Source organism: Vipera berus (genome assembly GCF_964194415.1).
Source record: "Vipera berus genome assembly, chromosome: 1".
Classification (NCBI taxonomy): domain Eukaryota; kingdom Metazoa; phylum Chordata; class Lepidosauria; order Squamata; family Viperidae; genus Vipera; species Vipera berus.
Window position 1 is genome coordinate 356,575,851 of NC_138202.1, and position 14,513 is coordinate 356,590,363.

A 14,513-nucleotide genomic window follows, 5' to 3' on the forward strand; every position below is an offset into this window, starting at 1 on the left:
AGTATGAGTCAGTGGCCACGTCATAAAATACACGCCAGTGGCCAAGCGTCTGAATTTTGATCAGGAGATGCCGCAAAGGCCCTTAAGTGTGAAAAATGGTCCTAAGTCACTTTTTCAGTGGTGTCGTAACTTTGCGTGGTCACTGAGTGAATTTTGTAAGTCGAGGACTCCCTGTGTTGAACCCTACTGGGTTGTTGTAGGTAGGCTTAAGCAAGAAATCTTTAGAATCCAAAACCTAATAATAATAAGTTGGAAGGGATCTTGGAGGTCATCTAGTCCAACCCCCTGCTCAGGCAGGACACCCTGTCATTTCAGGCAAATGGCTGTCCAGTCTCTTCTTAAAAATTTCCAGTGTTGCAGCATTCACCACTTCTGGAGGCAGATTGTTCCACTGGTTAGTTGTTCTCACTGTCAGGAAGTTTCTCCTTAGTTCTAGGTTGCTTCTCTCCTTGACTAGTTTCCATCCGTTGCTTCTTGTCCTGCCTTCAGGTGGCTTTGGAGAATAGCTTGACTGCCTCTTCTTTGGGGCAGCCCCTGAGATATTGGAACACTGCTGTCATGTCCCCCCTCGTCCTTCTCTTCATTAAACTTAATGCATGTGTCTGATCCTTTGCGCCCGACAGAGTCCAGGCATTGAAGCAGAGAGGAGACCTATCACTTCCCCTTACGTGGACATTATGTCTTTGTTGATGCAAAACCCAGAACGTCACTGGCAGTTTGGGCAACTGCAAACACCTTGCTGGCTCACACTTAATTTGTGGCGTAACAGGACATCCAGTTCCCTCTCGCAGGTGCTACTGCTAAGCCAGGTCCCACCTCCCTCGTACCTGTGCATCTGGTTTTTCCTGCTTAAGTTACAGAGCCTGATGTTAGACCATCAAATCTCCGCCCGTAAATTTTATATATTGCTATTTCATCCTCTGTTGAATTCTGTTTGGGGGTTGGTTTTTTGTTATTGTTTTTTAAATTTGCCATTCCACTTTTAAGAACGCCCACTCACCTCCAGCTCTTTTAGCTTCTCGGCCGCAGCATCCCCATCTAGAATTGTCTGGATTTATTTTTTTTAACGCCGAGCGCCAAAGAATTGAGGCCTTTGAACTATGGTGCTGGAGAAGACTCCTGCGAGGCCCTTGGACTGCGAGGCGATCAAACCGGTCGGTCCTAGAGGAGATCAATCCTGACTGCTCTTTAGAAGGCCAGATCCTGAAATTGAAACTCAGATACTTTGGCCACCTAATGAGAAGGAAGGACTCACTGGAGAAGAGCCTAATGCTGGGAAAGATCGAGGGCAAGAGAAGAAGGAGACGACGGAGAACGAGGTGGCTGGATGGAGTCACTGAAGCAGTAGGCGTGAGCTTAAATGGACTCCAGAAGATGGTAGAGGACAGGAAGGCCTGGAGGAACGTTGTCCATGGGGTCGCGATGGGTCGGACACGGCTTCGCAACTAACAACAACAACATTTTTTTAAAAAAAATGTTTAAAATACATGCTTTCTTCCAAAAAAAAAAGAAAGGAACAGAATCAGGTGGAATAGCCTTTTTTCCTACTGAGCATTTCCTGTCCCTCTCCAGAGAGCGAAACCCACTTCCAGTTGATATGGAGGGGTGTGTGTGTGTGTGTGTGTGTTTCTCATAACCCATAAACCTGCCTCACTGCCCAGGCTTATATAAATACATAAACACACCCGACAATCGGTCAATTGCTGTCACTTAACTTGCATCAGCCTGGGCATCGAAACCCATTTACTTAGCATGGAACAAGGGCAGCCTTCCAGCCAAAAGCTTGGATTCCAAGCTATAAGTACTTAAATGGCTGGGGCTTCTGGCAGGCCAACCCTTATATTATGGTGCAGTTGCTGTCTACTGTCCCTTGTGATGGGATGCACACCGCTAGCCAACCAAGAGCCTTCTGGTCTGACTCCGTTCGGCTTTGGTCCTTGGTCCCTCTTGGCTAGAAAAGCAGAGCTTCCTGGTTGTTTTGCAAATTTGTTGCAACAGCAAAGTCTAACTATATCAGGGGTAGGCAACCCTGGCTCTTTTATGACTCGTGGACTTCAACTCCCAGAATTCCTGAGCCAGCCATGCTGAGGAAAAAGGGAGAGGTTTCCATGCTGAGCCATGCCGGCTCAGGAATTCTGGGAGTTGAAGTCCACGAGTCATAAAAGAGCCAAGCTTGCCTACCCCTGAACTATATGAAGGCACAATTTTATGCAGTCCACCTATGTGCAGAACACACCATTTTATAAAGTCTACCTAGGTGCAGGCTACGCAATTTTATAAAATCGTCGCTGGCGACAACGATGAGAGCCCGGAATATCTGTTGCGAAGTGAGTCACTGTTGCCGAGTGAGTCTCGCCCTGTTTTACGACCGCTTCTTGCCACGGTCGTTAAGTGAATTGCGGCAGTTGTTGAAATGATCGACCCGGGGGGGTGGGGGTTAAGGGAATCGGGCTTCCCCCGTTCTACTTTGCTGGAAAGAAGGTCGCGAAAGAGGATCGCGTGACCCTGGGACACTGTCGCTGTCGTAAGTATGAGTCTGTTGCCGAGCGTCTGAATTTGGGTCATGTGACCCTGGGGGAGGGGGGAGTCTGCAATGGTCGTTGAATGTGAAAAACTGTCGTAAGCCACTGTTCTCAGTGCCGCTGTAACTTCGGTTACTAAATGAACTGTTATAAGTCGAAGATGACGTGTAACAGTTGGAAGGGACCTTGGAGGTCATCTAGTCCAACCCCCTGCTCAGGCAGGAAACCCTATACTATTTCAGACAAATGGCTGTCCAGTCTCTTCTTTAAAACTTCCAGTGTTGGAGCACCCACAACTTCTGGAGGCAGGTTGTTCCACTGGTTAATTGTTCCAACTGTCAGGAGGTTTCTCCTTAGTTCTAGGTTGCTTCTCTCCTTGATGAGTTTCCATCCGTTGCTTCTTGTCCAGCCTTCTGGTGCTTTGGAGAATAGCTTGACTCCCTCTTCTTTGGAGCAGCCCCTGAGATACTGGAAGGCTGCTATCATGTCCCCCCTACTCCTTCTCTTCATTAAACTGGACCTACCCAATTCCAGCAACTGTTCTTCATATGTTTTAGCCTCCAGTCCCCTGATCATCTTTGTTGTTCTTCTCTGCACTCTTTCTGGAGTCTCAACATCTTTTTTACATCATGGCGACCAAAACTGGATGCCGTATTCCAAGTGTGGCCTTCTAAAGTGGTATTAACGCTTCACCTGATCTTGATTCTATCCTTCTTCAGCATAGGATCAGACTAGAAATTTCCAGGCCAGTAGGTGATATCTCAGGGGCTTTTGCTTTTGTTGATTCGTAGAGGGTTGATCCTGGAGAGCAACCATCCCAGCTGGGAGTAGGGATCAAGCAGGGAATTAGCTTGGACTTCTTACGTACATACAAGAGCACAAGGTCTGAACGCCCCCCCCCCCCGCCAAATGCCTTTGAGCTTTATTTAGTCTTTTGCAGGGAAAAGCTAGCAGAGTCTGGGAAGATTCCTGTATTATAGGCACAGAACAATAAAGTAGCCGGTTCAAACTCAACATGCCCGAGTCTGTTTATTTGCGCCTGATAGATGAAAATATATGAAATTCAGGTCTTCCTAGGGCTGGAGGGGACCTTGGAGGTCTTCTAGTCCAACCCCCTGCCCAAGGCAGGAATGCTCATCACATCCAGAAGAAATGTGGTCAAATCTATTTTTGAAAGCCTCCACGGAGAAACTAACATGCTTGGGCTTTGTTTCGTTTTTGTTTTGTTTTAAAGAACATGACGCTGAAATATATGTGTAAAGTGCACTTTCTTAATTGCTCATGGCACAAGGCAAAGGTGAAGAAAGCTGACTAGCTTGAAAAACAGCACGGCGGTAGAAAGAGGAGCGGATCGCTGAAATAACATACTTAATTAAAAAAAAAAAAAGGAGCAAGCAATTTTGTTGCCTAACCATTTGATCGGTTACAAAGCCAAGAAAGTGTTGACAGTTGTTCAGTGTTTTTAACCAGTGGGTGTTTTTTTTGCTAGCAGAGATGTCACTTGATGGCAAGAAGAGGCAAAGTCCTTGTGATGCTCCAAAGACTGTTAAAAGTTTCCATTAGTGTGGCGAAAGAAGAGGTGCGGCCTGCCAGATCAGACCAGGTTGCGGGGCGCTGGGGGTCAGGCAATCACATTTTGTGACCTCTTGAGAAGCGAACTCAATGGAGAAGCGAACTCAATGGAGAAGCCAGATTCGCTTCACAATCATGTGATCAATGTAAGAACTGCAGGGATTAACAGCTGTGACAAGAAAGGTCGTAAAATGGGGGGGGGGAAACCCCTCTTCTCTGTGTTAAGGTACTGCAGAAGGGCGAGAAGTTTAAAAGGTCTCTATAGTCAAAATGATTACTGTACTATCCATACAGATAGGCATGACATGGAGATGGAGGCTGTTGTTTTACTGGGGACAGAGGAGGGAAAAACAAGCATTGTTCATGGGTTGATTTATTTTGCCAGACAAGGGATGGAGGGAGGGAGGAAGAGAGGGAGGGAGGGAGGGAGGGAGGAGGAGAGGGAGGGAGGAAGGAAGGAAGAGGGAGGGAGGGAGGAAGGAAGGAAGAGGGAGGGAGGGAGGAAGGAAGGAAGAGGGAGGGAGGGACGGAGAGAGAGAGGAAGGAAGGAAGGAAGAGGGAGGGAGGGAGGGAGAAAGGAAGGAAGGAAGGAAAGAAGGAAGGGAGGGAGGGAAGAAGGAAGAGGGAGGGACGGAGGGAGAGAGGAAGGAAGGAAGGAAAGAAGGGAGGGAGGGAGGAAAAGAGGGAGAGAGGAAGGAAGGGAGGGAGGGAGGGAGGGAGGGAGGGGGGAAGGAAGAAAAGAAAGGAGGAAGGAAAGAACGAAAAGAGGAGGGAAGGAGGGAAGGAAGGAGGAAAAGAGGGAAGGAGGAAGGAAAAGGGGAGGGAGGGCGGAAGGAAGGAAGGAAGGGCAGGAAAGATTTCCCAAAGTGAAAAACAAACACAAAATAAAAAGTTCTAGGGCCTTCCTTTCATACGAACCATTGGTTAGCTTTGTTCTAAGACCACCTGCAGTCTACAGGGGTTGGAACCAGAGGGAAGCAGGCTATCTGGACAGAGAGAAAACAGGCTCGGGTCCCAAAAGGAGAAAGTGAGCTGACTCAGGGCCCTGACCGGATGGACGGTCGGGGACGGACCTAAGCCTTCCAAGGCTGGCATGTGGAGAGGCTTGTTGAGTGCCGGCACCATCGTTGCCATCGCCCTAGCAAGGGCTGCTCCCGGGGACGCCCAACCCAGCCAAAGGGCCAGGCTGAGCAGCCCCCGGCCTCACCCCTCCAGACCTCTGACCCAGAATTGCACTGCTGTAGTGTGTGTGTGTGTGTGTGTGTGTAAGGGGGAGTTGTGTGTGTGTGACTCTTCCTACTGAGCAAGCCGGAGTCCCCTTCAGCAAGCAAGACGGCAGCTTCACCCCCAAAGTTCCTCGCCTGGTTTGCTTTCTGGGGTGAAAAGGAAGGAAAAACGGGGCTCAGGGAACGGGGCCACCCGACCCACTGCGTTTCCGGACAAATAGGAAAAGTCTCCCTTTGGAGCGAAAGAGCATATGGGGTGGGGTGGGGTGGGGGGAACCTGACGGAGGCAAAGTGCCAGGATCCTTGGCTGCGGAAGGGGGAAACTCTCCGAGCGACAAGGTGGGAACTGCTGTGGGTGTGAAATGGCCTGCCCCATCGCACCCCCTCCAGAGGAAACGCTGCTGATAGTTAACTGGCTCAGCTCCCCGGCCTCTTTGGCAGCGGCCTAAAACCAACACTGGTCCTTTGCCAAGCACGATTCTCACAGTCTCTTTAGCAAGATTTATGGAGAAGAACGGGCTGGGGTTACAAGGATCCCAGCAACTGGACTATTTCCTTCTTGAGAGGAGCCAAGGTAACCCCGTGTATGTTAAGATTGGGCAGGGTTCTCTCTCTCTCTCTCTCTCTCTCTCTCTCTCTCTCTCTCTCTCTCTCTCTCTCTCTCTCTCTCTCTCTCTCTTTCTTTCTTTCTCTTTCCTTTCTTTCTTTCTTTCTCTTTTCTTTCCCTCCCTCCCTCCCTCCCTCTTTCTTTTCTTTTCTTTTTTTCTTTTCTTTTCATGCTAAGTGCGTTCCCGTGATCTAAATAAATAAAGAATTAATGAGTCGGAAGGGACCTTGGAGATCTAGTCCAACCTCCTGCTCAAGCGGGAAAACCTATAACGTTCTGGACGAACAGTTGTCCAATCTCTTCTTAAAAACCTCCAGTGTTGGAACAGCCACAATTTCTGGAAGCAACGGATGGAAACTAATCAAAGAGAGAAGCAATGTAGAACTGAGGAGAAATTTCCTGACAGTTAGAACAATTAACCAGTGGAACAACCTGCCTCCAGAAGCGGTGAATGCTCCAACACTGGAAGCATTTGTCTGAAATGGTATAGGGTTTCCTGCCTGGGCAGGGGGTTGGACTAGATGATCTCCAAGGTCCCTTCCAACTTATGATGATAATGATGATGATGATGATTATCATGATTATCATGATCATCATCATCGATATCATTATCATTATTGATCATCGCACAGTCAGCCAGATGTTCAGACTGGATTTGGCATTTTTGTCTACCTATCGAGTCCTTACCAAGGACCTGGGATAAGCAGATGTGGATGTTTGATGGTATTACAGATCTCGTCACAGGATGGAAGCAGTTCCTAGTTCCAGTCAATTCCTTTTGCAATTGACTGATGGCGAATTTGTCAATGCCAATGGTGTTCAAGTGGTGCTCCAGTTGTTTTGGAATTGCAACAAGGCAATAATAATAATAATAACAACAACAACAACAAGTTGGAAGGGACCTCAGAGGTCATCTAGTCCAACTCCCTGCTCAGGCAGGAAACCCTATATACCATTTCAGACAAATGGCTGTCCAGTCTCTTCTTAAAAACTTCCAGAGTTGAAGCACCCACAGCTTCTGGAGGCAGGTTGTTCCACTGGTTAATTGTTCTCACTGTCAGGAAGTTTCTCCTTAATTCTAGGTTGATTCTCTCCTTGATTAGTTTCCATCCATGGCTTCTTGTCCTGCCTTCGGGCGCTTTGGAGAATAGCTTGACTCCCTCTTCTTTGGGGCAGCCCCTGAGATATTAGAAGACTTAGTATCAGGTCCCTGCTCGTCCTTCTCTTCATTAAGCTTAAGGTAAAGGTAAAGGTTCCCCCGCACATGCGTGCTAGTCGTTTCCGACTCTAGGGACCGGTGCTCATCTCCGTTTCAAAGCCGAAGAGCCAGCGCTTGTCCGAGGACGTCTCCGTGGTCATGTGGCCGGCATGACTAGACACCAAAGGCGCACGGAACGCTGTTACCTTCCCACCGGAGTGGTCCCTATTTTTCTACTTGCATTTTTATGTGCTTTCGAACTGCTAGGTTGGCAGAAGCTGGGATGAATAACAGGCGCTCACTCTGTTACGCGGCACTCGGGATTTAAGCTTAGACGTACTCAATTCCTGCCACCGTTCTTCATATGTTTTAGCCTCTGGTTATCTACAGTGGTGGAGAAGCAGGTCCCTTAAGTCATCAGGGGAGACGTGCAGCTGGCTATTTACATAATGATCTCTGTCATTTTTCAACGCCCTGGAACCATTTCGTCTTACATCTCATGCAAAGCTCCATGGAATTAGGCAAGAAACAGGCACTCGTTTTCGATCTGAACTGTGCTTGCATGTGGAAGGAACCAAGTCTGCCTTTCAGTCTCCAAGCAGAGGGCCACAAAAGCTCCAGAACTAAACCTAGAACGGCTTCTACATCTATGGTACCACCAGGGCTTTTTTTTTTGGTCATAGAACGCTCAGAACGGAGTTCCGGCACCTTTTTTTGGATGGAACCTTGTAGGGTAGGCAAGGGGTGTTGTATGACGTGTGTGAGTTCCGGCACTTTTTTTTTTTTTTGCAAAAAAAAAGCACTGGGTAAACCTTCTGCACATGTGTGCCTGTGCCTGTGTATATATATACAGGTAGTCCTCAACTTACATCCGTTCATTTAATCACCATTCAAAGTTACGGTAGCACTGAAGAAAGTGGCTTGCATATGGTACATGTATTAACAGCAGCGAGAATTGTATTTGCCTCATATTGGAAAAATGAAAACTTACCAACCGAAGAAATATTACGGTAATTAAGGAAATTCTAGAATGTGCAGAAATGGATAGATCGACTTTAGAGATTAAAGAGAAAGAAGATTCAGTTTATTTTAGAACATGGGATAACTTTTATCGATGGCTAAGAAACCGAACTAGTGAGAAAGGAATGTGATATGCTATTTTGAATGCATACTAGTAAGAAGAATGTTATGGATTGATTAACTAATACTGTCTATGGTAACTAGTCATATGTACTATTGATATCTATTACTATATTAACCATCCTTACTTAAATATATGTACCCAGACAATATTCTGTTTGTTAAATGTTGAAAATGTCACTGGGGGATAACCCCAATGTTGACCCCAACCCTGTCTTTATCCCAATCCCGACCCCAACCCTACCCTAAACCCCAATCCTAATTCCGACCCTATTTTATCCCTAACCCTATAAAATCTAACAAAATTCTTTAAAAAAGAAAGTGACTTGCGACTGGGCTTCACATTTACAACCGTTGCAGCATCCCTGTGGTCACATGATCAAAATTCAGGCGCTTGGGCAAGCTGGCTGGGGAATTCTGGGAGTTGCAATCCACGAGTCTTAAAAGTGTCCAAAGTTGGACACCCCTGATCTACACTGGACTCCTTAAAAAGAAATTGTTTCGATGCAACGGAGGAAAACAAAAAAATATATATTGTCTTTTAACGTTTTTTAGGAAATGATTTCAAAATGATTTGGCTGTGGCAACACGGCAAACGGGGCATGAAGAGACGCACGGATTGGCCCCAAAGGACTCATGGGTGTCCACCTTTATGGTGTGTGTGTGTGTGTGTGTGTGATCACTACAGCCTCTTTAACCAGTGGCGTAGCGTGGGGGGTGCAGGGGGGGCCGGCCGCACTGGGCGCAACATCTGGGGGGGGGCGCGCTCACACTGAGCTGCTCAGGGAGCCCCAAGGGCTGCACAGAGTCGGCTTGGCTCCGCTCTCGAGCTGCTCTTTCTTGCAAAGCGAAACGAGTCCGGCAGGTGAGATGGGCGGCCACATAAACTGAATAAAATAAATAGAAGCGCCCAACTCTCCGCCCAGGCTCAGGCCAACCGCAAGCGCCCCGGCAGGCTTGGCCGAGCGAAGACGGACCCGCCGGCCGGCTGGCCTAGCTTCGTGCGCATGCGTGGCTTTATTTAGCGGGGCTCACGTGCGAGCTTGAATGCAGCGGCTCTTGCAGGTCGGAGCCCCGCCCAGCCGCCCTCGAGAGGGACCCGGAAGCATCCCGCATGCGCGCGACTCTTCTTGGAAAGTCTACGCCGCTGCGGGGCGCGTCTTTTCGGCGGTGCCATGACGTCACCGGGTGTTCTGAACCAGCCCTCTTCTCGCAACCCCTAATTAAGAGAAGAGTCTGGAAAGCGTCCAAGGCTAAAAGGCTTCTGCCAAGATTTAATTACGCAGTTAACAAAAACACAAGAGCTTGTCTTCTCAAGCGGAAAAGTTGCTTTCAGCAACCAGCCCCTCCCCAAACACTTCTTTTATAGAGAGCTCAGGGCGTGGTCTCCCTGTGCCTCCTCCCGAGGAGTCCCATAGTCTTTCTTTGTTTGTCCCTGCTCGTCTGCCTCCTGCGTCGGGCGTCCTTGAACAGGGCCAGCTGTGGGTCATCATCCTCCGCACTCTCGGGCTCACACAGCTGAGAAGAGGTCCCCGGCTGAGGACTCTGCAAAGCCTCCAAATCATCATCAGCCGGTTCGTTTCCCTCCTCCCCCACATCTGAGTCCTCCGATACATCGGACCCGGCTGTCGGACCCACAGGCTGGCCCTGAGTCACAACACCGGGTTAGGGGGCGCAAATTGCCCCGGGTGCTGACAACCCACGCTACGCCACTGTCTTTAACTGGATGTTAGATTTCGTTGTCAAAAGGGGGGATGAAAATTGAGGATTTCCAAGCAGGCCTGAAAGCCAGAGAAAGCGATTGTTCAGCGTAAGGAACAAACGCACACTTCACACTCCAGCGCATTTGACAAGAACACAGAACACGTACATCCTCACGGTAGCACATCAAGCTTAGGAGGAACTTCACGCTCCATCTTCTGACTCACTCACCTTTCCGCATAAGAGCCTCTGGACCGCACCTTGGGCATTTGCCTTCGCACGGGGAATTCTGTCTAATCCTTGCTAGCCTAACGAGATGGTTGTGGTGTGAAGAGATACAGAAAGCCAAAACAAAAAAACACCTCACCCAATGTGTATCTTGAACCTTTGCATTTGGAAAAGGCAGCGAACAGAACGGAATGGAATGGAATGGAATGGAATGGAATGGAATGGAATGGAATGGAATGGAATGGAATAGAATAGAATGGAATGGAATAGAATAGAATAGAATAGAATAGAATAGAATAGAATAGAATAGAATAGAATAGAATAGAATAGAATAGAATAGAATAGAATAGAATAGAATAGAATAGAATAGAATAGAATAGAATAGAATAGAATAGAATAGAATAGAATAGACCGCTGGTATAGGGTTTCCTGCCTGAACAGGAGGTTGGACTAGAAGACCTCCAAGGTCCCTCCCAACTCTGTTATAATGTCTCAGTACAGTCTAACCAAATTGAGGTGCTGCATAGTAATGAGCTGTCAGCTGATTTAACTTCCTACTGAATTTCGGAGATATGTCTAGGTGACGAGGAAATTGACTTCTTCCAATGCCAAATGAGGGCCAGGCAGAATTTATGCGCCTCAGTGGCCATGTCTCTCTTATGAGCCAAGACAAATGGGATCAAGCTGTACAGGACTTGAGGGGCCGTCGCAAAGAAGAAGGGGTCAAGCTATTCTCCAAAGCACCAGAGGGCAGGACAAGACGTAACGTCTGGAAGATCATTAAAGAGAGACCCAACCTGGAACTAAGGAGGAATTTCCTGACAGTGAGAACAATTAATCAGTAGAACAACCTGCCTCCAGAAATGGTGAATGCTCCAACACTGGACGTTTTCAAGAAGAGACTGGACAACCATTTGGCTAGAACAGGGCTTTTCAAACAGTGGTACGGGTTACCACCTGTGGTACATTGGCACCTGGCAGGTGGTACACGACCATCCTAGAGAAGTGGTAGCGGGGGAGGGGAATGAGCTGAACCGGTGGCAGCACCGCACAAGCCTGAGAGAGAGACGGCTGGAGCTGCAGGGCTGTTAGCGCTCAGTGGAAGCGCCAGGATCAGCGCTTCGGGGCTGTCAGGGCTCAGCGGAAGCACCAGGATTAGCACCAGGATCCAGATGGAGCTCAGCACTGATCCCAGCGCTTTTGCTGAGCCCAGAAGAAGCGCCGATCAGCTGGAATGTTGCAGCATCTCCAGGGTCTTGTGATTTACATTCAGATGCTTGGCAACTGATTCATATTTATGATGGTCACAGTGTCCCAGGGTCATGTGAAGTGACCAAAACCTGCTGCGACCACCCAGCAGACGTGGGGAATAAAAATCAACCCCCCACTCCACCCCCGCTGCCAATCCTCAACAGAAATGCTCACAAGAATGACAACCTCGGACAGGAGGAAGAGCGCCACCGGGCGGGCAGGCAGGTGTCTTGCTCGGCTGTGGCTTGGGGGGCCCTTTTTTCAGTGCCATTGTCACTTCGAACAGTCACTAAGCGAACTGTTGTAAGTCGAGGACTACCTGTACTTCATAACTTTTTTTTTTTGGTCATCAAGTTTTTGACACCTTGCTAGGCGAATGGTGGTACTTGGATGTTGCCATATCCTAAAAGTGGTACAATGAGTGAAAAGGTTGAAAAGCCCTGGCCTAGAATGGTATAGACCATGTGTCAGCAACCTGAAACAGTGAAAGAGCCACTCGGAACCGGTTCCCTCACAAAAGGAAAAACTGGGAGCCGCAAAAAATGTGTGCACATGCGCATACATGTGCACATGCGCAGAACAGGGTTTGACTGAAGAGAGGAGCCAAGGCGAGATATGCACCTACCCTGCATATTTGAATTGATTGGTTGAACTTTTCTAATCCCACTTTTTTTTTTTGGACTGCACAAGGCAGAGGACTGGGAGCTGCAAGAGACGGCTGAAAGAGCCGCATGCGGCTCCGGAGACGCGGGTTGCAGACCTGTGGTATAGGCAGAGTCTCCTGCCTGAGCAAGGGGTTGGACTAGAAGACCTCCAAGGTCCCTTCCTGCTGTATGATTCTATGGTTCCATGAGATATGAATTAGACTTTTGTAACAAGAACAGAATATGGTACAAGAAGTCCTCGGCTTACAACAATTTGTTTAGTGACTGTTCAAAGGTACAATGGCACTGAAAAAAAGTGACTTGTTATGGTTTTTCACAGACCTTTGCAGCATCCCGATGAACGTGTGATAAAATTCACATGCTTGGCAACTGATTCACATTTGCTGTGTTCCAAGCTTATGTGATCCTCCTTTTACGACCTTCTGACAAGTGAAGTCAATGGGGGGAAAGCCAGGTTCAATTAACAATCAGGTTACTAACATCAACTGCAGTGATTCAGTTAACAACTGAGGCAAGATAGGTCATAAAATGGGGCAAAACCTATTTAACGAGTGTCTCACTTAACAATAGGAAGTTTGTTAACAATAAACAATAGAGTTAACAATATTGTTAAGTTCACTTAACAATAGAAATGTCTCAACTGTGGTCGTAAGCCGAGGACTAACTTTAAATTCCTCAGCCTTTTAGCAGTGACATTGATGTGTTACTTTTACGATTTTAAAATGGCCGTGTGCCAACTCCATACTCAGTTGGGTAAAAAAGTCCTCCTGCATAACTCACTTTTAAAACAAGAGATTCTTCAGCACGGACTCCTTTGAGAGTATATCAAAAACTACAGACATTTTCTAGGGGGGGGGGAAACACCCCTGAATTTAAATTAAATGTATCAAATAAAACACACGGGCAAAAACTGTGCTACAATGATGCTTGGGGACAGTTTTCAGAAAGTGAAAAAAAATAACAGATATGCAACGACTATATGTGTGTTTCTTGAGCCATCCAATCAGCAGTGAAAGAAAACCCTTCTTTTAGGGTACTACACTAATTTAATTGAACTTAACCAACTTTTTGAGAGTCTAGAATCAATACCCCTCCTCACCCCGACCTTGCAGGGGTGGGCAACCTCGGCTCTTTTATGACTCGTGGACTTCAACTCCCAGAATTCCTGAGCCAGCATGGCTCAGCATGGAAACCTCTCCCTTTCTCCTCAGCATGGCTGGCTGAGGAATTCTGGGAGTTGAAGTCCACAAGTCTTAAAGTTGCAAAGTTTGGAGACCCCTGAAACTAGGCCTTACACAGCTAAACTGGCTAAGTCAGGGGTAGGCAACCTTGGCTCTTTAATGACTCGTGGACTTCAATTCCCAGAATTCTTGAGCCAGCATGGCTCAGCATGGAAACCTCTCCCTTTCTCCTCAGCATGGCTGGCTGAGGAATTCTGGGAGTTGAAGTCCACAAGTCTTAAAGTTGCCAAGTTTGGAGACCCCTGAAACTAGGCCTTACACAGCTAAACTGGCTAAGCCAGGGGTAGGCAACCTTGGCTCTTTTATGACTCGTGGACTTCAATTCCCAGAATTCCTGAGGCAGCATGGCTCAGCATGGAAACCTCTCCATTTCTCCTCAGCATGGTTGGCTGAGAAATTCTGGGAATTGAAGTCCACAAGTCTTAAAGTTGCCAAGTTTGGAGACCCCTGAAACTAGGCCTTACACAGCTAAACTGGCTAAGCCAGGGGGAGGCAACCTTGGCTCTTTTATGACTCGTGGACTTCAATTCCCAGAATTCCTGAGCCAGCGTGGCTCAGCATGGAAGCCTCTCCATTTCTCCTCAGCATGGCTGGCAAAGGATCATAAGAAGGAAGGGGCAGAGACTATGTGAATAGAAGGATGGCTGGATTAAGTATTGGGAAAAACGGGGGAAGGAAATCTATTTTCATAGTTCACCCTGGGTGCCAAGGTGCTGGAGGCCATCACTTTCCCCTCGGTTCCCCCAGCCGTTTTTCCTTTTACACTTAAGGATATATTTTGGCTCCGCATCAGAAAAACATGAGCCAGGTCATGAGAAGTGTCAAAGATTCATTTCCTTCAGATGGGAAAGGAGACCCGTTGAGAGAGCTCCGAAAAACCACACAACACAAACACACACACACACACACACACACACACACACACAGCTTGCTAGCCTCTCTCGGCACCAAAGAAAAACCAATGGCTGCATGCGAAGAAGGATTCGTTATTGTGGTCTGTGCCTTGGAAATCCTCTCAATTACATTTTGGGGGCTCAAGCTAGTAATTTTCCCCCTTTTCATCAATAGGGATCAAAGTTTTTAACTACCACTGGGCAAAAAAAGGGAAGGGATTGCCAAGTTTCTTTCCATGAAAGCCAGAATGATTTAATTTATCTGGATC

At 47.6% G+C, this 14,513-nt stretch overlaps 1 protein-coding gene across 1 annotated transcript in view; it reads right to left on the minus strand.

The window, feature by feature from the left end:
• The window catches only part of BCAS3 (BCAS3 microtubule associated cell migration factor), a 720,894-nt gene that overhangs the window by 410,173 nt on the left and 296,208 nt on the right, over positions 1-14,513 (minus strand). The gene's annotated exons all lie outside the window — the stretch shown is intronic.